The sequence below is a fragment of the Physeter macrocephalus genome, chromosome 9 (assembly GCF_002837175.3).
Source record: "Physeter macrocephalus isolate SW-GA chromosome 9, ASM283717v5, whole genome shotgun sequence".
NCBI lineage: Eukaryota > Metazoa > Chordata > Mammalia > Artiodactyla > Physeteridae > Physeter > Physeter macrocephalus.
This window is the reverse complement of record NC_041222.1, coordinates 84,874,147-84,896,480: the sequence shown is the minus strand read 5'-3', so window position 1 is coordinate 84,896,480 and position 22,334 is coordinate 84,874,147. Positions and strand designations below refer to the sequence as shown.

At 42.0% G+C, this 22,334-nt stretch overlaps 1 long non-coding RNA gene across 3 annotated transcripts in view; it reads right to left on the bottom strand.

Moving 5' to 3' along the window:
* Positions 1-11,771, bottom strand: part of LOC112062534 (uncharacterized) — a 30,483-nt gene extending 18,712 nt beyond the window's left edge. Inside the window, exon 1 of one of the 3 annotated variants that reach the window (XR_002890781.3) lies at positions 11,679-11,771. This is a non-coding gene — a long non-coding RNA (uncharacterized lncRNA). Of the gene's footprint in view, positions 1-11,260; positions 11,653-11,678 lie in introns of those variants that run through there. The other 2 variants (XR_003681308.2, XR_002890782.2) reach the window with 2 other exon arrangements.
* Positions 11,772-22,334: the final 10,563 nt, after the last annotated feature.

Genomic DNA, 22,334 nt, shown 5'->3' with positions numbered 1-22,334 from the left:
CTCCGCAACGGGAGAGGCCACAGCAGAGGGAGGCCCGCATACCACAAAAAAAAAAAAAAAAAAAAAAAAAAAAAAAAGTAATTCAATTACACCAAGAGGATGCAAACCAGAAGCCTAATACCCAGCCCATCATGTACTGTTGGAGCCACAGACTTTTTGAAACATTTAATATAGTACTAAAATTTAAACATATTTCATAAACTCTCTACCTCTCTTGATAAACTAGAGAATCAGGTGACAGTATGTATAAATCCTTCTTACCACCGTCAACTGAAGCAAATTAACTTACGGCCTGTCCCCTTTAGATGCTGTGTTTCCTAGTTATAAACCAGTCGCTTCTAGGCCCAGGTTATTTGGATTTTTGACCCTTGACTTCGAGTAAACAGAAGCAAATCCTGATCGTGGTTTTTGTCACCATCAAAAACAAGCTTTTAGAGACTCTCTCACTATACCATAAGGTACTTTTAAAGGTTTTTACAAAACGTAGTTCTCCACAAGTTGAATCAATTACTGGCCTTGGCCAATAAGGTTATGAAATGTGTCCTTGTGCAATCAATAAATGATACAAATTCATTTTTCACTAGCCCTAAGGTATTAGTTCAGTTTCCAACTGCAGAATGGTGAAGATACCCACACTGGAGGCACATGTATTGGAAACCCACAAAACAACTGCACTTGCCAAACAATTTCTCAAACATTCCCACTTTTCTTTGGCACACCAAAACACAATGACTATAAAAGGCCCCTGCCCAGCATGTGTATATGTCTAGTTTATAACAAAGACCAATTCTGGACCATGCAGGTTTCCATCTATATGCCAGGGATGAATAAAACACATAAATCTGACCCAGGATAAATTACCTGGTTTGGACCATCCAAGAGAGAATTTGATGTTTTCTCTCATGCAAAGTTCCTGCTGCCAATGGCACTGCACAGTGATTATCTTAGATATTAAGATTCAGGACAAATGGAAATATCTGGGAAGAGCTGACCTCTCCCTCACCTCCACTTTGCCTCTTTTTCTTCTCCCAAAATAAAAATGGCAAGTACTTAAAACAGGGAGCTTTAGCCTTGCTTGATTATAAGGGCCCAAGGTAGCATATGGTTTAGCCATTGGAAGAAAGGTGAAACATGAACCTCCATGAGTGTTAAAACTCAAGTAGCCCTTTCTAGCATTATCCTCACATTTTCTTTAAAATAACAAACTATGGATTTCCTTATCTGACAACTTCAGGAGACCTCCCTTTGTGAATGAAGGCCCACTTCAGGTTTTGGGGGGTAGGGCAAAGCTAAGATCCTAAGGACTTAACCAGGGAACAAGGGCTGAATGCAAGAGCCCATTTCTCCTTTTCCAGGCTGGAGAGCGAAGTTGTCCAAATCAACAAGCCAGTGAAAACAGAGATTACAACGATGCCCAAGGCCACCCAAAAATCCAAATCAGGGAATGAGTCATAATCAACCTGACTCCATTTTAGCTCAGACAGTGCTTTTCCAGTTTGTATTTACCTTTACCACCTAGGATCTCACCCTGGACATCTGTACCAAGAACAGTTAACCTATTCACAATTCCAAAGAGTCCCCTATTAAGACTTCCTGAAGGTTATTTACTTTCTCCACTCTGAGATTTTTGCTTAATTTCAAATTTCTGAAATATACCACATGTGAAAAATTTAAATTTTAGATCACTGTGTCTATTGTAGGTACACCATATTTGACAGAGAATGTTATTAGCAAAGGACATAAGCAAACTGTAAGTTCAAAGCAATGTCAAAATTCATTCTTCTGAGTTTTTATATGATCTAGACAGAAACAAAATGCAGCAAGTCTACTCCTCAGGGAAGGCAATAGATTGTATAGTTATCTCCTGAACAGGGTAAAATCACTACCCCACAACTATACAATCTACTACCTCACTCTGACAGAGCAATATTTTCTTCTGGAATGAAGAGTACAATCTCTTTGTGTTGCATTATCAGCATCAATCAAAATAAAATATACACTTATTCTGACACACAGAAATGAGAGGCAAAAAGTATCCCCACCCCCGATCAGTCTACTTGGTAACATTTTTAGTCTCTAAAATAAGCAGCAACTTGTACACTATAAAGAAATGCTGTGCTACAGCATTTTTACACAAGTTAATCTCAATGTTGTACAATTAGTTATTGATTTTATATGAGGCTGCCTGGATGCAGATTTTTCTATCACGTTAGGAAAGACAGTAGATTGTATAGTTATCTCCCAGTGGTGGGTGTGACCCTAAAACTATACAACCTACTACCTCATCCCACAGTGACGAGAACGCCCAGGGTGAATGCTGAAAAGAGACCACAGCTGAGCACCACAGGAAGGCTTTCTCCTAGGTAATCCTGGTTCTCCTGTGTGATTAAAGGAGAAAAAAAAAGTATTAGACCACTTTCATTCACTTAACTTGAACTAAGTTTAACTGAACAAACCCTCCCAAAATCATCAATTTAAATTGTAGCTATATTCCTGAACTATACAGTGCTTTTATTTATTTTTGATTAGTATTATTCTGAATTCTTGATTATATGAAACCATTTATTTACAAGATTCAGAAATCATGGTTTTATCACATCTCTTACTTGACTTATACACTTTTGATTTTCTTAGTTTCCTTCCTTGAGAAACCCCCCAAAAAATCCATTACAAAGGAGGAATACAAGACCCTCTAACAAAGTCTCAAAAACTCAAAAGTCCTGTAAAACGGATAACCCACGATTTAACGCAATAATGTACAAAGGAATTGTCCAAAAATATACAAAGAGAACATAATTTTTAAACTAACCTACTCATGTATTCCATGTCAGCAAACACTAAGTGATCTTATTAACAGAAAATCAAAGATAATCTCCTGGATCTGAGTCAGGATCAGGATCCTTACTTTAGCTAGAAAGGTACTGTGAAGATCAAAGTCAGAAACCAAGCTATTTAACACTTTGGTACAATACTCTCTGAACTAAGAAATATGATCAGTTTAGTTTTATAATCAAACGCTTAAGCTAAACCGTATTAAATATCAGTCTTGGGCTTCCCTGGTGGCGCAGTGGTTGAGAATCTGCCTGCTGATGCAGGGGACACGGGTTCGTGCCCTGGTCCGGGAAGATCCCACATGCCGCGGAGCGGCTGGGCCCGTGAGCCATGGCCACTAAACCTGCACGTCTGGAGACTGCGCTCCGCAACGGGAGAGGCCACAACAGTAAGAGGCCCGCATACCAAAAAAAAAAAAAAAAAAAAAATCAGTCTTCAATTTACAGACTTCATACTTGAGATAGCTACTATAAAGATTAATTTGTTAAGGAATGCCCTAAATTTAACGCCAAAAAAAATTACTAAGTAGTGACTTAGTAGTAATAACCAAAACCTATAATCAAAACCACTCTTATGACATATAGCTCAACGTATTAGAATTCAAGGTTCAGAAGTAAACCCCATACCCATTGGGTCAACTGATTTTCAACAAGAGTGGCACGACAAGTCAATGGGGAAAGAATAGTTTTTTCAACAAAGAGTGCTGGGACAACTGGATATCTACATGTAAGAACATAAATCTGAGTTCCTACCTCGCACCACATATAAAAGTAACTTAAGACAAATAACTTATTTTAAAGAAGGGTAAATAGCCATTTCTCCAAAGATATGACCAATAAGCACAAATGGCCAATAAGTCCATAAAAAGACAACATCATTTATTAGTCTTTAGGGAAACCAGAACCAAAATCATAATGGGATAGCACTTTCAGACCCACTAGGATGGCCATAATCAAAAAGAGAGATCAAAAAGAAAGGAAGTGGGGCCTCCCTGGTGGCGCAGTGGTTGCGCGTCCGCCTGCCGATGCAGGGGAGCCGGGTTCGCGCCCCGGTCTGGGAGGATCCCACATGCCGCGGAGCGGCTGGGCCCGTGAGCCATGGCCACTGGGCCTGCGCGTCCGGAGCCTGTGCTCCGCGATGGGAGAGGCCACAACAGTGAGAGGCCCACGTACCACAAAAAAAAAAAAAAAGAAAGGAAGTGTTGTTGAGGATATAGAGAAATTAGATTACATTCCCACTACTGGTTAGAATGTAAAATGGTCAGGTGCTTTGAAAAAGTTTAGAAGTTTATCAAAAAGTTAAATAGTTACCAAATGACCCAGCAATTCCATTCACAGGTATATTCCTAAGAAAATTAAACACAAAACTTGTACATCAATGTTCACAGTAACATTACTCATTTGGAGTCAACAAAAACCGAGGTTCGTATCCTGGCCCTACTCACTCACTGCCACTGAACCCTTGTACAAGTAACTTAGCCTCTCTAGAGCCTCTGTAACATCAATTCATTGGACTAAATGATCTGTAATAATAAAGGAAAAGATTTACCACACCCTCAATACACGTAAGGCCCCACATTAAGCCCTGTCATCTGTGCCATCTTATTTAATAGTCTCATCATCTCTACTTTACAAAGGCAAAAACTGGTGCCAAGAAGTTTAATAACCTGCTCCAAATTACAAGAGATTAACATTGGATCTCCAAACTTACCATACCTGAACTTATTTCAATTCTAAAAGGCCAGATGATTCAAGGTATGAACGTGCAGACAACTATCTCTAAAAAGTCAAGCATTTATAAGCCAATTATCGTTCTCCAGAACCAGCAACAGTCCTTACTTTTAAGATGACAGCCAACAGTAAAACCAGCTGGTACCTCTATGCCAATCCTCAAGTCCAGCTGAACTTTCTCATTTAAAACATGTTTGAATCCTCATCAAACATAGGAATCTAAAATAAACGTAGAATCTAAAATGTATACTTATTTCAATCTTGGCAAGTGTGACATGCTTACTTCATACTATTTTTCTTGATCCAGAAATGTAAACAGGCACCCATATTAGTAGAAAGCGATATGACAACTTATATACCAAGGGCTATTAAAATGCTCCCCAATTTGGGGGGAAATATATACAAACATAATCCAAAAGTTGGGTGTTTATTGGTGAGGGGCACAGGGAACAAATTATCTACTATGTAGCATCACTATTCATTAGTGTGGTGGTTTCCACCTTTCCACGATCCACACAAGAAAAATATTTTATATTTCTAAATAGTATTCATCATATGTCTATACATACACAATACTAAACACAAATTCAGTAAGATACTAATATTTAATACTGTTCACAAATCAACACTAACCCCTGTTTTACTTTATATTTTATTATACATATTAAATTGATTTTATGATCCACTGATGGTTTTCAGCCTGCAGTTTTTCAGATAACACTGATTAGAGCAAATTTTGGAAACTAAAATCTTACAGCAAAGAGAAGGTAATGTTTAGTTAAGTAAGCTTTCAGAACACAGAACAGAATCCATATACTAGAATTCATGGATTATAAGGACCCATGGAAATGTTCATTAAGAAATAAGATTGGGCTTCCCTGGTGGCGCAGTGGTTGCGCGTCCGCCTGCCGATGCAGGGGAACCGAGTTCGCGCCCCGCTCTGGGAGGATCCCACGTGCCGCGGAGAGGCTGGGCCCGTGAGCCATGGCCGCGATGACAGCCAACAGTAAAACCAGCTGGTACCTCTATGCCAATCCTCAAGTCCAGCTGAACTTTCTCATTTAAAACATGTTTGAATCCTCATCAAACATAGGAATCTAAAATAAACGTAGAATCTAAAATGTATACTTATTTCAATCTTGGCAAGTGTGACATGCTTACTTCATACTATTTTTCTTGATCCAGAAATGTAAACAGGCACCCATATTAGTAGAAAGCGATATGACAACTTATATACCAAGGGCTATTAAAATGCTCCCCAATTTGGGGGGAAATATATACAAACATAATCCAAAAGTTGGGTGTTTATTGGTGAGGGGCACAGGGAACAAATTATCTACTATGTAGCATCACTATTCATTAGTGTGGTGGTTTCCACCTTTCCACGATCCACACAAGAAAAATATTTTATATTTCTAAATAGTATTCATCATATGTCTATACATACACAATACTAAACACAAATTCAGTAAGATACTAATATTTAATACTGTTCACAAATCAACACTAACCCCTGTTTTACTTTATATTTTATTATACATATTAAATTGATTTTATGATCCACTGATGGTTTTCAGCCTGCAGTTTTTCAGATAACACTGATTAGAGCAAATTTTGGAAACTAAAATCTTACAGCAAAGAGAAGGTAATGTTTAGTTAAGTAAGCTTTCAGAACACAGAACAGAATCCATATACTAGAATTCATGGATTATAAGGACCCATGGAAATGTTCATTAAGAAATAAGATTAAGTAAAAATCCTAACATGTACACCAATCACACGTATACAATGTTTGGCTAGAGAAAGAGAGAGGAGTTGGGTAACTAGCTAGTGTATTTTCAGTCCTTGAGATTTTCCCCTCTAAAGTATACTTCAGAATCAGAGACCGGGTTTGCATCCTGGTACCCCATTTACCATGTCTTTAGACACATCAAGTAATCTCTGGGCCTGTTATTTCAACTCATAAAAATCAGACAAATCTTAACAAACAAATGTTAAGAGGGATTAGAAATAAAATACAAAAAGCACGAAGGGGGCTTCCCTGGTGGCGCAGTGGTTGCGCGTCCGCCTGCCGATGCAGAGGAACCGCATGGCCGCTGAGCCTGCGTGTCCGGAGCCTGTGCTCCGCAACGGGAGAGGCCACAACAGAGGGAGGCCCGCATACCACAAAAAAAAAAAAAAAAAAAAAAAAGCACGAAGTACAATGCTAAGTGCACAGTGGATGCTCAATAACTTGTAGCTGAAACCATCAGTATTAAATTTTTAACTAAAACATTCTTAGACAAGACTATTAGCTAAAACTATCTGAATCTGACCTTTCACATAATTCCTTTTTCTAAAAGGAACATAACTTTACATGCATTTTCTATCCTTATTCACTTACTACCTCAATCTGCAGCTTGAACTCCTCCCCTCCCCATTAAAAATCCTAGTGATTGAAAGTCACAATTCAACTTGGACAAAATGTTTCTGTGTAACACAGCAGTATGGGAAAGGAGTTTAGAGCAACGGCTTTGGGGTCAAGCAGCTACTTAGCTGCTGTGTTCGTGGGTAAGTTAAATAACCTCCTTGAGGTTAAGTTCTCCTCTCCAGCTGGGGAACTAACATCCCCAACTCATAGAGTTGTTCTGAGTTTTAGGAACACATGCAAAGCACCTTAATGACCCAGAAGTACTCAACAAATGGTAACCATTTTTCTTAATAAATTAAATCAATTTGAGAAACTAAGAGTAATTTTACCTTCCTGGATATACTTGTGACAGTCAAAAATATTGTACTTATCTTCAATTAAATCATGCTGTGTCAATTTAAAACGTGCTGTGAAGAGGCAAATCTACTTAATAATTACAAATAAGCTTGTTTATCTATTTACATCAAGGTTTCATAACACTCATACTTGAAAATACACTTACATCTTAGTAAACGACAATGTTATGACATCATATAATATTTAACATACTTGTATAGTCAACAACTAAAAGTCAAGGTTCTTAACCTGCATCCATAACCAGCTTCAGTAACCACCAAAAACTGTATGTACAATTTTTCTGCAAGAGTCCATAGCTTTTACCACATTTGCAAAGAAGTCTATAACCAAAAGCTTAGGTGTTATGGTCCTAAAAACATATCTGAATGTACATTCTGAAGGCTACATACTAATTAAAATTATAAATACCATCTTCCTATTTGTCAATTTTCCTAAGATAGTATTTTAAACAAATGAGTTTCTAAATTCTTAAAAGTATGCTAAACATAGTCCAAACACAGGCACACTCTACCTTCTGTATACTTAATACCTATTAAGAGTTTGAACTTGAGCTAAAATGTTTTTCCAGCAGTCTAATTTCCCATCTTTTATATTAATTTACATATTCCTATAAACAAAGTAGCTCAGAAAGTTTTATTTTAAAATACCTTTATTCACATGCCATCTTATGGTTGTATACACAATAGTGGCTACTTAATACAGATTTCCTTCAAATACTTGGTTGAATATGAATGAAATTATCTGATGATTCTGGCTGAATATTAAAACATTATGCAAAATATAAAAGTATTTTAAATAAGAATATATGCAAACTCTCCAATAATATTTTGATTCCTTTGACAGAACATATGCATTATTTTTACCCAGAGATCACTCCACCAGTGTTCAGTTGACATGTAAAATTGACAAAATTAAGTTTTTAGATATAACTAAGTTTTTGCTAATGAAAATCAACCTACTTCTAATCTAAGATCTTAATTTCTTTTTTGGGGGGGTGAGTGGAGGAATTTTTTTAAAACGGAGGTATAACTGACATACAGCATTGTATAGCTCCAGGCATACAACATACTAATTCGCCATTTGTATACACTGTAAAATGATCACCACAATAAGTCTAGTTACCATCCGCTAAATTTGTTATCGTACCAAATACTGTGCTAAGCCTGAGACTCACGTTAAGTTTTAAATAGCTAAGTACTAAGTATGTTTTCCAAAAGGACCATTTCCTTTCATTCACTCTTAGACATACAGCAGGTACATAAGATGTTCTGGATTAGATGAAATTATCTAAATTCTGAAATTTTTTAAAAAGTTAACTAATGTCAAGTCAACTCCCAGTATTCCTTTGTAGATGTCCCAATGCAAAATATTAATTTGGGGCCAACTTCCCTACAAGTGCATTCTATCCTACTTCCCTGTATTCGTAAGAGAAGTAAATTCTGCTACAAACCCTATAATGCACACAAATACTTACGGTGAGGCAGGGTATTCCACTTGGGTGACTTGTTCTGCTTAATGGTCCTTGTATAAACACCATTACTTCTCAATCCTCCCATCCTATTCTGCCTTCTGATCCTTCATTATACTGATACGTTCCCACGTTGAAAAGCCACTGTATAATCTACACATCCCCCAAAGCCAAGAAAAGGTGGGTTCCTGTCATTAAATCCATATTCCCCAGTTTACAATAATTGACCATATCCTTAGTTTACAATGTACAAGAAAAATGTTCCCTTCTATGTATTAAGCAATCATATAATTGACCAAATAAAAACTGGGGGGAAGGGAAGAAACTGCCAAGTGAACAAATAGTGTAACTTCATGATAATGAATACTAACACAAAGCAAAAAAGGATGACTACTTAACAGAACAAAAAGCTCCTAAATCATATGCATCATTAATATCAGTTATTTTAAAACAGATCATCTCAAATCTCTTAACACATTCCTAGAGAAGCAAAAGTAACAAAGTGTAGTTGTCAGCTGCCTCAGAATACTTAAGTCTTAGACCTAGAAAGAGCCTAAGAAATCACCTGATGCAATTTCCTCACATTTGAGATGAGGCTATAGAAAAAGGGGAAATTTTTGGCTGATAATCTGAAACAGCAAATATTTAGCTAGACAAAGCTAATTTTTGAAAAGCAGCTAAGCAATCCATAATGACTACTATCCATTTGGTAGTCATTAGCCACATGTCACTACTGAGTACTGGAAATGGGACTAGCCCCAAATGAGATGTGCTGTAACTGTAAAATACACTCTAGATTTCAAAGACTTAGTGTAAATTTTAAAAAAAGTAGTGGCTCTCATTTTATCTTAAGTGATTGTGCAATGCTTAGGATACCCATACAGTCAAAGAGCATGCAGTGACCAGGCCTCCTTTACTCCAGTCCTGAGGTGACATGAGGGCAATGCTGACAACTCATTACTGGAGATCCAGATTCTTCTATTCTCATCTAGACATGGAAAAATCATTGGCAGTTAATATTCTGGGATGGAGAAGAGCCTTCACTGTCTAAATAAAAGCTTCTCAGACTATTAAAAATATTAAGTGATTAAACTGCATGCTGGTCACTGATGGCAAATTTACTTCCCCAACTCCTGAAAACAAAAGTGAGGGAACATATTCCACCAAATATAAATAAGCTGGGCTACTTTTAATACTCCTTGGAGAAGACCAGTGCTATAAATGAGAAAAATACCTATTAAAAGGATTGTTCTTCAAACTTTTTTGACACCCTCAGAAAAGGTATTTTTGAAGGAATTAAAATGGATATAGCTGAATCAATAGTCTCATGTAACAAACTAATATTTTCTATTTTTTAAAAATTCTGATCACCACCCACTAAAGTGATTTCATGGCCAGGACCTACAATTTGAAACCCTGGTCTAGAACTCTTAATAATGAGCAATTCCCACTATTAACAAAGCTACCATTACATTAGCTATTGAAAGAAAAGGTACACAAATACATAGTGTGCTGTACTCTAAACCAAGAAATTCTAGTTAATGCTAACTATTCTCAAAAAGTTCACAAGTTTCAAAACAATACTTTAACAGCTGTACATTAAATCAAACACCCCCCCAAAAACCCAAAGTAACTTACAAAACTTTACTGCCTTTACTACATATACTCCCTGAATATACTGTAAACGAATCAGACTGCCATACATCAGAAAAACTTGGATAAAAACAATTATTCTACTTTCTGAACTACGTTTAAATTTAGAATTTAACATTAAATTTTCTTAAACTATTGCATGATTTTCAGGCCAACAGATATAAACGAGGACTGCTAAATGAGGTTTTAACTAGCAGCTAAGTGCCAAGAAAGCAATAATTATCAGCAAAGTTAAAAAAAACTCATCCCGTCTTCTGATTTACTTCAAGAATTTAACACTCATTATCCCCAATGCCTTTTTCCCATCTGCCAAGCCTCTCAAATGTGAGAAGTCTATTTTAAAAAGCCGGAGAGTTAAAAACTGTGCAAAACACACACCCTCACCTCTGACACAAAAGGCAGGGGGCCAGGCCCTACTGTAAAAGTTGGAAAGACCGAAGGCTATTGCTAGCCAAGGACATAAAGGTTACGCGTTCCTCACACCGGAGTCCTCCGGGAACGTGTATCAGCCAGCCTACTTCCAGGGTGGGCAGCCCCGAGTAAGGGCTGGGGCCGCTGGCGGTGGCCCAGGTCGCCATGCACGTGCCCGTCCCCCGGGATCCCACTTCCTCCTGCCCGCCCCCTCCCCCGCCAAGGACGGCCGCCGGGGTGGACCCGGCCGCACAACTGCTGCGGGACCCGAGGCTGCGCTCGGCCGGCGGACTAGGGGAAGGGATCCAGCCCAAAGCCTGCCTGCCCGCAAGGTCCAGCCCTCCCCCGCACTTCCTACCTTCCCAGCCCCCAAGGCCAAGGTCTCCCAGGCCCACAAACCTGATAGCGGAAGTGACGTCAAGGGGACCTGGCGGCGTCCACAACCAGTCACGCCACCGCAGGAGGCGACGCCGGCCAATGGGCATAGCGCGGGGGCGGGATTTCCCCCGCCCAAGTTTGATTGAAGTGGGGGGAAGGGCGGAGTGAAGAATGTGAAGAATGACCCCTCCCCCGCAGTCCGTGAGGCGCTGGGCGGGAAGCTGAGGGGGTTGGGGCCGGCCGCGCCACGCGGCGCCCATCCCCCGCCCGCGCTGCCGCCTCTCGCGACCTCTGCTCGCAACCCGCCCGCCCGGCTCACTCCGGCCCCCAAGCTTCCACCAACCTGCCGGCAGCGCTCCCCTTCTCCCACCGCCTCCGGGGGTCCGAGAGAAGGAAAATGGCGACGGGCCCGCGCTCGCCGTTCCGCCTCTGTACCCACCTCATGCCCGCGGAAGAGGCCGCCGCCCGCCGCCGCCGCCGCCGCCGCCCTCCGCGGAGATGGCCCGGCCCTCGCACCCGCCGCCACCCGAGACCCACCCACGAGAACCCGGATGGAGGCGCGGGCTGGCGGGCCGCGACGGCTTGAGGGAAGGCAGCGCGGGCGCCGGGAGGCCGACGCAGGGGCGGCCTTGAGAGCAGCGCGCGAACTCATTGGCGGGGCCTTTTGACTGACGTTTGCATCTCCCTTTTGCCTCGGCCGAGCAGGGCTGGCCGGGACCCCACTGGAGGGCGGCAGCTGGGCCCGCCCCGCGCTGGGCAGGCTTCGGAGGAGGGGCGGGTGGGGCCCGCCCACCTTGCCTGCTCCCTGTTTCTTATTGGACGACTGGGAGAGTGGCGGTGCGGAGTCCTGCCCTCTGCTCGTGATGGACCGGCGCCATCACGTGGCCGCCGAAATCGCTCCTGGCTGCTGTGCGCTGCGTTCTGGTTTTGGGAGCGTGTACCTTTTGCCCCGTAAAGCACGGTCCCACGAGCCGCCCCCTGAGGTCTTAGTCCCGCCCGCTTTGCTTCAGTTTACCCAGCTGTAGGTGAGGGAGTAGTGTCAGCCGGCTGCCCCAGGTTTTGAAGATACTTGTCTTTTCAAAGCAATCCGTAATTTTCCTGCTTTAATATTAAACTAAAACATCGTTCCTCCATGCTTATTATACTTTCCCAAACTAGGACCCGGGAAAGCACTGATTGGGTACCCTTTCAGGTCTCCTTATGGATGGGAGCCCCACCATCTGGGCCTCACTGTTTTTCATAACTCGCTGTTACTTTGTGCACAAGATTTTAAAAACAAACAGAAACAGACAAAACAAAAAACGCTTTCTCTTGGATAACAGGACTGTTTTTAACAGCACTTACAGTTTACCTGGTGCGTTTACATTTATGATCTCAGGTGGCACTATGCTACACTCGTATTAGTACATGCAATCAATGCCAAAGGAGTTAATTGGAGAGTTTATTTTGTGGGTTGAAGTGAACAAGAAACCAGAGGAGGGAAAAGTTAAGCTTGGCCCTGAAAGATTAGCATGATTTAGGACTTCTGGAAGGAAGATGTAGTTAGAAAGGAGAGCGCAGGCCCACTGGGCTGGCTGGAGTTGTGCTGTAGAGGAGTGGGATCCTCAACCATCTCTGTCCACAGTACCTCGCACAGTAGAAGGGTGGTAGTCTGGGAATGTAAAAAATTCTGTTAAATGGAACCAGTACAGTGATGTAGGCCGAGGTGGGAGGAAAGTGCAGCAAGGAGACCAGTTAGAATGTTGTTCAATATTTGAGTTGAGAGGTGCTATAGGCTTCTACTACACAACAGAGGCCCCATAGCGCTATGAACTTTTCTGACATTTTCTTCACATATTCACCTGAAAGTCCTTAGTAAGTTTGAAAAAGTATATATGAAATATATTACCCTGTATTTTCCAATTCGTGCTTCATATTCTACCCTTGAAGGCCAACCAAACGACCCTGAAATCTATAAAGAAGAAGATTAATAGATATGACCGAATAAGTGAAAACCCAATTTAAAAAAAAACTTTAAAGTTAAAAGACAAATGACAAATTGGAAAAACAACTTTGTAAAATACACAACAAACAAAACATTAGCTGGAATGTCTAGTGGTCAAGAGCAAGGACCTGAAACCAGGCTGCTCAGTTTGAACCCCAGTTCTACCTCTTCCCAACTACACAGCTACACATCCCACAAATCGCTTATTCTCTCTGTGCCTCAGGTTCTCATCTGTAAAATGGGGATGATAACAGCATGTACCTTATAGAATTGTTGTAAGGATTAAATGAGTAAATATTGCAAGTTCTTAGAACAGTGCTTGGTAATAAAAGCACTTATATAAGTGTTTGCTAATATGTTATCCTTAATATATAAAGTGGATTTTTTTTTCAAATCAATAGTTAAAAAGTGAATGGCCCCTTTAAAAAGAAAAAAAGTGAATGGCCCATTAAAATATAAACGAAAGATATAAACTGTCAATTCACAAAAGAAATAAAAATGGCCAATAGATGCGAAAAGGTGCTCATCCTCATTAGCAATCAAATAAGTAAAAATCACAGCAATCTCCCAGGTCATCATAGGTCATCACTTAAACATGCCATGAAAAACTATGATGGTGATGTAGACCTAAATGTATCAATATAGGAAGATTATCAGGGTTATACTGTTAAGAGAGAAATAAAGTTACAAAATAACGTATATGACATGATCCCATAAATCTTAAACAATGGTTACCTCTGGAATTACTCATGACCTTTATTGTCTTTACACACTTCTTAGCAGTAACTGTGTATTGCTTTCATAATCAGGAAAAAAAATAAGTGTAAAAGTTATCCAGAGACGGTTAGCTGTTCCCTAGTATCCATTGTCTCCTTTTTCTGTAGTAAACAGAAACCAGGTTTTTAGGTGACAGCAGAAGTAGAGTGCCCTAGAATGTAGCCAGGTGACTAAGTTCTGGCTGTTGAGATGCGAGCAGGAGCATGGGCGAGGTCTCTGGGTTCTGCCCTCCAAGGGAGGGGCTTGCTCTTGCTCTCCCCCTTTATGATTTCCAGCTACCTGGGTGGAATGGAGTGTAGTGGAAAACCACATGGAGAGAATCCTGGTCCCCTGCTGGCAACACAGGGTGCTCTCCACTGAAGCCTGAGCTTGAAAGAGACGTGACTTATTTAAACCCCTAAAATTTGGGGAAACTTCCATAGGAAGCTAGCTTGACCAAGTGGGCATGCTCATGCAGTGTGCTCTCATTCTGAGTGTGGATTCTTAGGAGATGGAGGGCACATATTGTGGAAAGAACATACCGCTTTTGGAATAGGGCAAACATGGGTGAAAGTCCCAGCTCCTGTGTCCCAGGGGGACACCGTTGGACAGAGACAACGTGTTCAATTAAATCATAGTAGGGTGTGGTTTGGAACTGCTGAGTAATAAACAGAACCTGGTTGTCTTTACAATCATTATTTGAAAAGGTGGCAAGAGCTGCATTTGAATCCTCACTCAGGACCAAGAGGACCACCTTGCTGGCAATGCAGACCAGCCCACAGTAATCCTTAGGTTCAAATTCGAGCCTGTCCCCATACTTCACCCCAGGCCCAGCCTGGCCTCAACCTCCCTTTCCACTCCCCATGCTTGTGGGAGTTCAGTGCCCACCGCTGTTCAGGCCACCTGGAATGCTCATCCCCATCTTCGCTTGGCCAGTTCTGGTCATTCAGATGGCACTTAAACCTCGCCTGCTCAGACAGACCACCCAGTCTAACTCCCCACCACCACTGTTTCACCACTCTATTTTTATAACACCTTTAGCATTTTAGCACTCCCTGAACCCACCTAGCTTGTTTTCTTGTTCTCCTTCCAAGGGAGCAAGAACCTGTCTGAATAGTCACAGCTGTGTCCCCATCTTCTAGAACAGGGCCCTGTGCACATAGTAGGTGCCCTAATATCTCTTGAAGTGTAAAATTAAAAGCAAAGAGAATAGGGCAGTTCACAGTGGAAGCTGAGCTCAGAGGATAAGAACTCCTGCAGCAGGAGTCCAGGTAGTGAGGGCCTTGACCAAGCCCCAAAGGACCAGATGCCCAGTGTCCCTGAGGCCTTGCTGTGTCAGATCCCACTTCTCGTCCTCACGTCTCTGCAGGCAGCCCCAGGACAGAACCCTCCCTCCACCTTTGTTTACCTGCAACAAAAACTACCCAAGTAAAGCAAACACACTCCTGCAACTCCCTCTGACCCCGCCCTCCATCACTGCCCCTCCCCAGGTGAGACTGGGGCTCTTTGTGCAGCCGCTCCCTCTGGCCCCTCACTCAGCATGCTGGGTCCAGATAATCCATTTGCCTTTTGGTCTCCCTGCATTACACAGCAGACACCCTTATCTTTAATCTTGCCCTTAATCCTGGGGCCCTGCCTCAGTGCACCCAGGTTCTAGCTCGGAGCATGAGGAGCGCGTTGATCTTGGAGGTTGATGTCTGGCCAGTGCCCCCCCAGATCTCACCCACTCTGACTGTCCGTGAGTCCAGGGGCCTCCTGCTTTCCTGTGTAAGTGCCAGGAAGTGCTGCTGCCTAAGGAGTCACAGCAGAAGGAGGGAGACCCCAGGTTTGGCAAACACCCCAGCACCCCTAGGGGGAAGTGGGCTGTTATTACACTGTCCACCTCGGCCAGAGCTTGCAAACTGGTGATGGCCCGGGGGTCACATCTGGTTCACAGAACTGCTTTGTGATGCCCATGCAATGTTTTAAATCTATTTTTAATTAGCTGAGAGCATTCAAAAGAATCAAGATATTTAGCGTTAAAAAGTCTGGATTTCTTGCTTTTCTTAAAAAAACTGGAACACTCAGCTTACATTCCAACAGGACAATGTTTTCTTTATGCCCAGCATGGGCTCTGCTATTTGTCACAGCCCCCACCTTCCCCCCACCTCTCGCGTTCTTCAATTTTATTACAAGCCTGGCTCCCATGGTCATCTGTGTTTGCATCCTCACTGCCTCTGCTCTGGGGCACTGTTCCTGCCCCGCTTGGACCAAGGGATTTTGGTCTAGGCCAAGCAGAGTCCTTTCCTTGAGGATGTCTTAAACAGGCACTGGGAGAAGAGAACCCCTTAGCCGAGCCTCCAAGCTGTGATGACAGGGGAGAAGGGGGTCATTCTACAGGAAAGAAACAAAGCAAGCATTGAGAAGCAGAGACAAGGGGGGGGGGGGGCGCGGCGGGGCGGCAGGCTCCTGACAACAATTGAGTCTAGGTCCTATCATCCCTGAGGCTACTCCACCCTTTCCCCAGTGTGCAGTCACGTCTAACAGTGAGGTAGAAGGAAGGAGAATGGGCTTCAGAATGATACATTTCTGCCCGCTGCGATTTTGGACAAATCGCTGATACCCTTCTCAGTTTCTTCATCTGTATAACGGGGACTCTACAGCTTACCTCCTAAGGTGGAGTGGGTTCCAACAATGTCATTTATGTGAAGCATTAAACGCAATGTTTGTGCATAACAGGTGCTACTAAGAATTCCATAAACAGTGAATTTTATGGTAGATGTTTACTAAAAACTGGTCGGCTAGAATTGAGTGAGCTCCTTCCTGAAGAATGGTAGCAGTGTTCTTTAAGGAGATATATCTAGATCAGTACCGCCTTCAGAGACTCTGGGGTAGGTTGGAAGAAGCTAGGCCTCCACAAGAAGGCGTTTGATTTGCATTACGATCCACCCTCTCAATGACTGTGTCATCTTTGGGCTTTTTACTTAAATTCTCTGACCCTGAGGTTCCTCCTGTAAAGTGGAGGTGAAAACTCTCATCTCTTTCAGTTATTCTGAGAATGGAATTGACTCATTAACATAAGAATGCCTAGTAGTGTTTGTATCCTAAGCACTCAACAAATTGTAGTTATTGTGATGGGAAAGGAACAAAAGCCACAGTCCAGAGCTAGCCAAAGGTTTCACTTCTGGGGAATCATTGGTATTGCTCTTTCTACTATCTGAGGCTCAACTGAGCTAAAAGTGCACCGTTAAGTCATCAGAGCACAAAGCTGTCTGTTCAGTTGTGCGAAGAGCTCACCTCCTGCACCACCCACCCTGACAGCCAAACCAGCGGCCCCCAGGATTCAAAGCCTCCTACGTGAGCTTCAAGCAACTAGCTTTGAAAGCAGGTTTCCATTAAAAAAATAAAGAAAAGAAAGAGCTTTGGATGATCAATTAGCAATACAAGACCCCAAATTAAGAGAAACCACCATGTAGAATCTTTTTTTTTTCAAGAAGCAAAATCTAGCAACCTTCGAGTTACAGCCAAAATGATAAAAGTTGCTGACATTTTGAGACCAAAATACTACATTATACGGTTGATTCCCTAGACCCAACCTCACTTCCCTGTGCCAAGGACATGCTAGTGGAAGAAGGAGAGGAAGAATGAGATGGGTTCCCAGGAAGCTTTGCCTGTTCGTTTGGTTTTGGCACTTAGCCTGACGCTGCCTTGCACAAAATATCCTCAAGCACTTGTTGGGACAGACGGCCCTGCGTGGCACAGCCTGACTGCCAGGCCTCTCGGAGCCCAGCTGCGCTGGCCAGCACTTGGTCAGTCTCAGGGGCGACAAAGGCAGTGATGTCTATTCCTCTAATTATTTCTTGAAAATAGCGCCTGATGGAAATAGTGTCCTTGATGAGGATCTGGGGGGACATGCTGCCCTCCATGAGTCTCACCATCTCCCTCTTGAGCCTTTTATGCTCGTGGAGAAATTGTACTGCATTAGCATGATGCTGCAGGAGCATCTTCATCTGCTGGTAAAGCTGTTGGGGGGCTTCAAGTTCCCGGGCAACCAGCTGTAACTTCTGCAATTTGGAGGAGTGCTCGCTCTCCAGCTGCCTTTTCAAGGTGGCAATCCGGCATTTGATGCCCCTGAGCAGGCTGTCTCCAATGGTGGCGATCATGGCCAGCATGTCCGTGGCACTGGTGGAGAGTTCCCGGATGAGCTTCTTTGTGTCCTGTGGAGACAGCGTGAGCATTTCTTAGGAAAGACCCCCAGAGTCCAGGCCTGGGCACCTGGTTCATGGCGTTGCCTCCTCTCCTCCCTGAACCAGGAACTCCTTAGGGGTGGCGGACACTTCTGGCTGCCTGCCCAGTACCAACTTTTCAACTCTTTCCTACCAAAGAACGCTGATTCTTCCAGCCAGCTATGTGTGGGCAGCTAAAAATACTTACTCATTTCCTGCTTCCCTTGCAGTTAGGAGGGACCAGGTGTGCAACAGAAGCAGAAGTCTGAGTTGTTGGGTGTAGCTTCTGGGAAAGCTGCCTGAAAGTGGGCAGATGCCTCTGAGACAAGGCTTGACCCTTCCCCTTTCTCCTGATGGGACCCGGGGTCAATGCCCACATGGAGCAGGCTCCTCATGACCTTGCGCTGACAACAGCACACACTGCAGGGCTGAGAGAAGAGGGCGGAGCATCATGGGGTCACCAAGCTGGTGGCCTCGACTCCCTACCTGTGGGCATTTCATTAAGTAAAAATAAAACAGAACCCCTCACTTTTTAAAGAGCCATTGCTCATAAATTTCTATTACAATCAAATGTAGACCCTTACTAAAAGAATACCCAAATGGAAGGAGTTACCTGAATAATTTTTAGGGGAATGAAATCACAAACCCACCCATTGTGATATTGTTAGAAAATGTCAAGATCTCTCACTCTGGACTCTCTATGACCTACAGTGCCCTTTACCTGTCCCGCAGGCCTGTCCTCCAGCTCGTCCTGTCAACCTCAGCTCTGCATCACCTTTGTGATCAGGTCTTTCCTCAAGGGAGGCACAAAGTGTAGGGACAAGCACTCAGATGGTGAGGTCAGGCCAACCCTAGGTGTAATTTTGGCTTTTATAGCTGAATAGTTCTGTATCTTAGATCCCATATCTTGTGAAAAGGGGATCATGGGTGCTGAAGACAACTAAATGAGATGATGGATATATAGTGCCTAGCACCGGACCAGCTCTCGATTTTGGGTGGTTGGGAAGACATCTTGGAGATGTCCGAACTCTGGATGATGGTCAAACAATGGTCATATCTGAGGGAAATGTTTTTCCAGGCAGAAGGGCCATGAGGACAAAGCTTGAGATGGAAAGAAGGATGTCTGAGGAGCAGTCAGGAGCCTGGCTCAGAGTGGGATCAAGGAGGGTGGAGAGGCAGGTGGGGCCAGGCAATGGATTTATTCACAGTATAATGCACCCCTCACCATCTGGGGATTTTGAACAAAAGAACGCATGATCTAAAATATTGAAGGATGATTCTGGCTACTAGTGGGGACAGAGTGGGCACGAGGAGCCCATGTGAGAACCACTAGAGAGTCCAGCCCAGTGGTGATGAGAGTGGGCAGGAGAGATGGGGGAGGAAGGCGAATTGGGGAGGTGGAATGGATTGTTAAGTGTGGGCCTGGAGCTCAGGACAGACGTCTGGGTTGGAGAAAAAACTCTGAGAGAGGTGGAAAAACATTCAGCAGGAGTTAGTGGCAGAACTTGGGACAGCCAGGAAAGGCTGGCGTCCCAGAGGTCATGTGGCCATTTTAATTTACTCCAATCAAGAAAGTGTTACTGGCCATGGAAACAAATGTTTTCTGAGATGTTGGCTCAGGCAAGAGAGAAAGAAATGAATAAAGAGCAGGCCAATGATCTCATTTGTATCCTTCACCCACTTGGGTCTTTTAAAATTTTAAATATTTCTTTGTATTTCCTTTGAGTTTTGAACATTAGTTAGGTTGTTCTTTAGCTTCCAAGAAACTTTATACTTCCGTAACATACAGGGAATATTAAAATGCTACAAACTGTGGATTGTTTTACACTTGTAAAATGATCTATTTTCTGATAGATAAATGGAAAATTATGTATTTTCTGATAAGTATTTTAGGCTTTATTTAGAGAACAGAGCCACAAAAAAAATACTAAACAAATAAATCAATAACAGATTTCAACACCTTATTCATTAGGTTGAATGAGTCATTTGAATTTTTGTCTTTATAAAAAGGAATAGGTGATGCAGTAAAATTATTTTTTGTAAAGGGACAGCAAGTCCCACAAAGTTCACAAAAGAACAAGTTTGCTTAACTCTGAATATCATTTGAAATACACTTGTCTTCTCCAATCCATGGTGAGGTGGCTTTCTCAAGTGAACATAGGAGTGAGATCAGGAGGGTGTCCTGTAGCAGAGCCATCCCACTCAGCATCTACCATGGGGGTATCTCACAAAACTATTTGTTTTCTTTCCTCACCACCGTTGAACTTCAGCGTAACTCAACCCTTTTCCTTTGACAGAACCTAGATACTAATGACTGACAAATCTACTTGTCAAACCAAAGCATTTGTGAGCAGCAGGGGCATAAATTCATTGCACAGAACCTCTGTCCTGCTCACCGTTTGACACCTGGTGTCTAACACCCAAATGGCACCCGAAAGAATGAATGAATGAGAAAAGTGTACGCTTTCTTTACCGATAATGCCATATGCTTACTAGCTTTCAGTAAACCCAATTTTTCAAAATATCCTTTAAGTTCTTAAAACAACTTTATTGAACATAATTAACATGGGAAAAGTATACAATTTGATAACTTTCAAGATAGTGAACTTATCCATCACCCCCAAAAGTTTCCTTGTGTCCCTTTGTAATTTCCTCCCTCACGACCATCCTTGACCTCCCCTATCCAAGCAATCGCTGACCTTCTTTCTGTAAATGTATATTAGTTTGCATTTTTCTAGAATCTTATATAAATGGAATCATACTCTTTTTGGGGGAGAGGGTTTGCCTTCTTTAACACAGCAATTTTCAGATTCATTCATGGGTTATTGTATGTATCAATGTGTTCATCCTTTCATCTGGACATTTGGGTTGTTTCCAGTTGTTGTCTATTACAACTGTAGCTTCTATGAACATTTGTGTACAAGTTTTTGTATGCATATATATTTTCTTTTCTCTTGGGATTTGAAACCTAGGTGGAGTGAATGGATCATTTATTTAACTTTTTAAAAAATTACTAAACTGTTCTCCAAACTGTCTGTACCATTTACATTCTCAGCAGCAGTGTATGAGAGTTCCAGTTCCTCCACATCCTCACCAACACTTGATATGGTCTAGCATTTCTAATAGGTGTGTAGTGGTATCTCATTGTGGTTTTCATTTGCATTTCCCTAATGACTAGTGGTGCTGAGAATCTTTTCATGTGCTGTTTGCCATCTGTATAGCTCATCTGTGAAGAGTCTGTGAAATTACTTTGCTTATTTTTATTGAGTTGTTTTCTTATTGTTGAGTTTTGAGAATTCTTTATTCTTTATCTTTTATCAGATATGTATTTACAAAGATTCTTTTTCTCCTATGTTTTCTTCTACAGATTGTATAGTTTTAGGTGTTATATATAGGTCTACTATCTATGTAGGGTTAATTTTTGCACATGTTGTGAGGGATGGTTGCAGTTTTCTTTCTTTTTCTTTTCCTTCCTTCCTTTCTGCCTTTTGTTGTTGTTGTTGCTGCATATGGATTTTCAATTGTTCCAGCACCATTTGTTGAAGAGGCTATTCTTTCTCCACTGCATTGCCTTTGCAGCTTTGTCAAAGGTCAGGTATCTATGTGTATGGGTTTATTTCTGTTCCATTGTTTTATTTGTCTATCTTTATGCCAATGCCATGCTCCTTTGATTAACAAAGATTTAGAACAACTCTTGAATTCAGGTAGTGTTAACTTTGTTTTCAAACCCTAACCCTAACCCTTCCCTTTCCACATGAGCTTTAGGATCACTTAGTCAATTAAAAAAAAAAAAAGCCTGCTGGGATGTTAATTGCGATTGCAATAAATCTATAGAAATACTTGGGGAGAACTGACATCTCAACCACGATGAGTCTTCCCATGCATGAATAGTATATATTTCTCCATTTATTTAGATCCTCTTAATTTCTCTCAGCAATATTTAATAGTTGTCCAGGTACAGATATCGCACATCTCTGGTAAGATTTAGATATCCACAAAGCATTTTATATCTCTGATGCAATTGTAAGTGATATTTAAATTTTAAAAATTGTCAGTGGTTTGTTGCTAATATTTAGGAAAAACAATTGATTTTTTTATATTGATCTCATATCTTTCAACATTGCTAAACTCATTTATTAGTTCTGGTAGC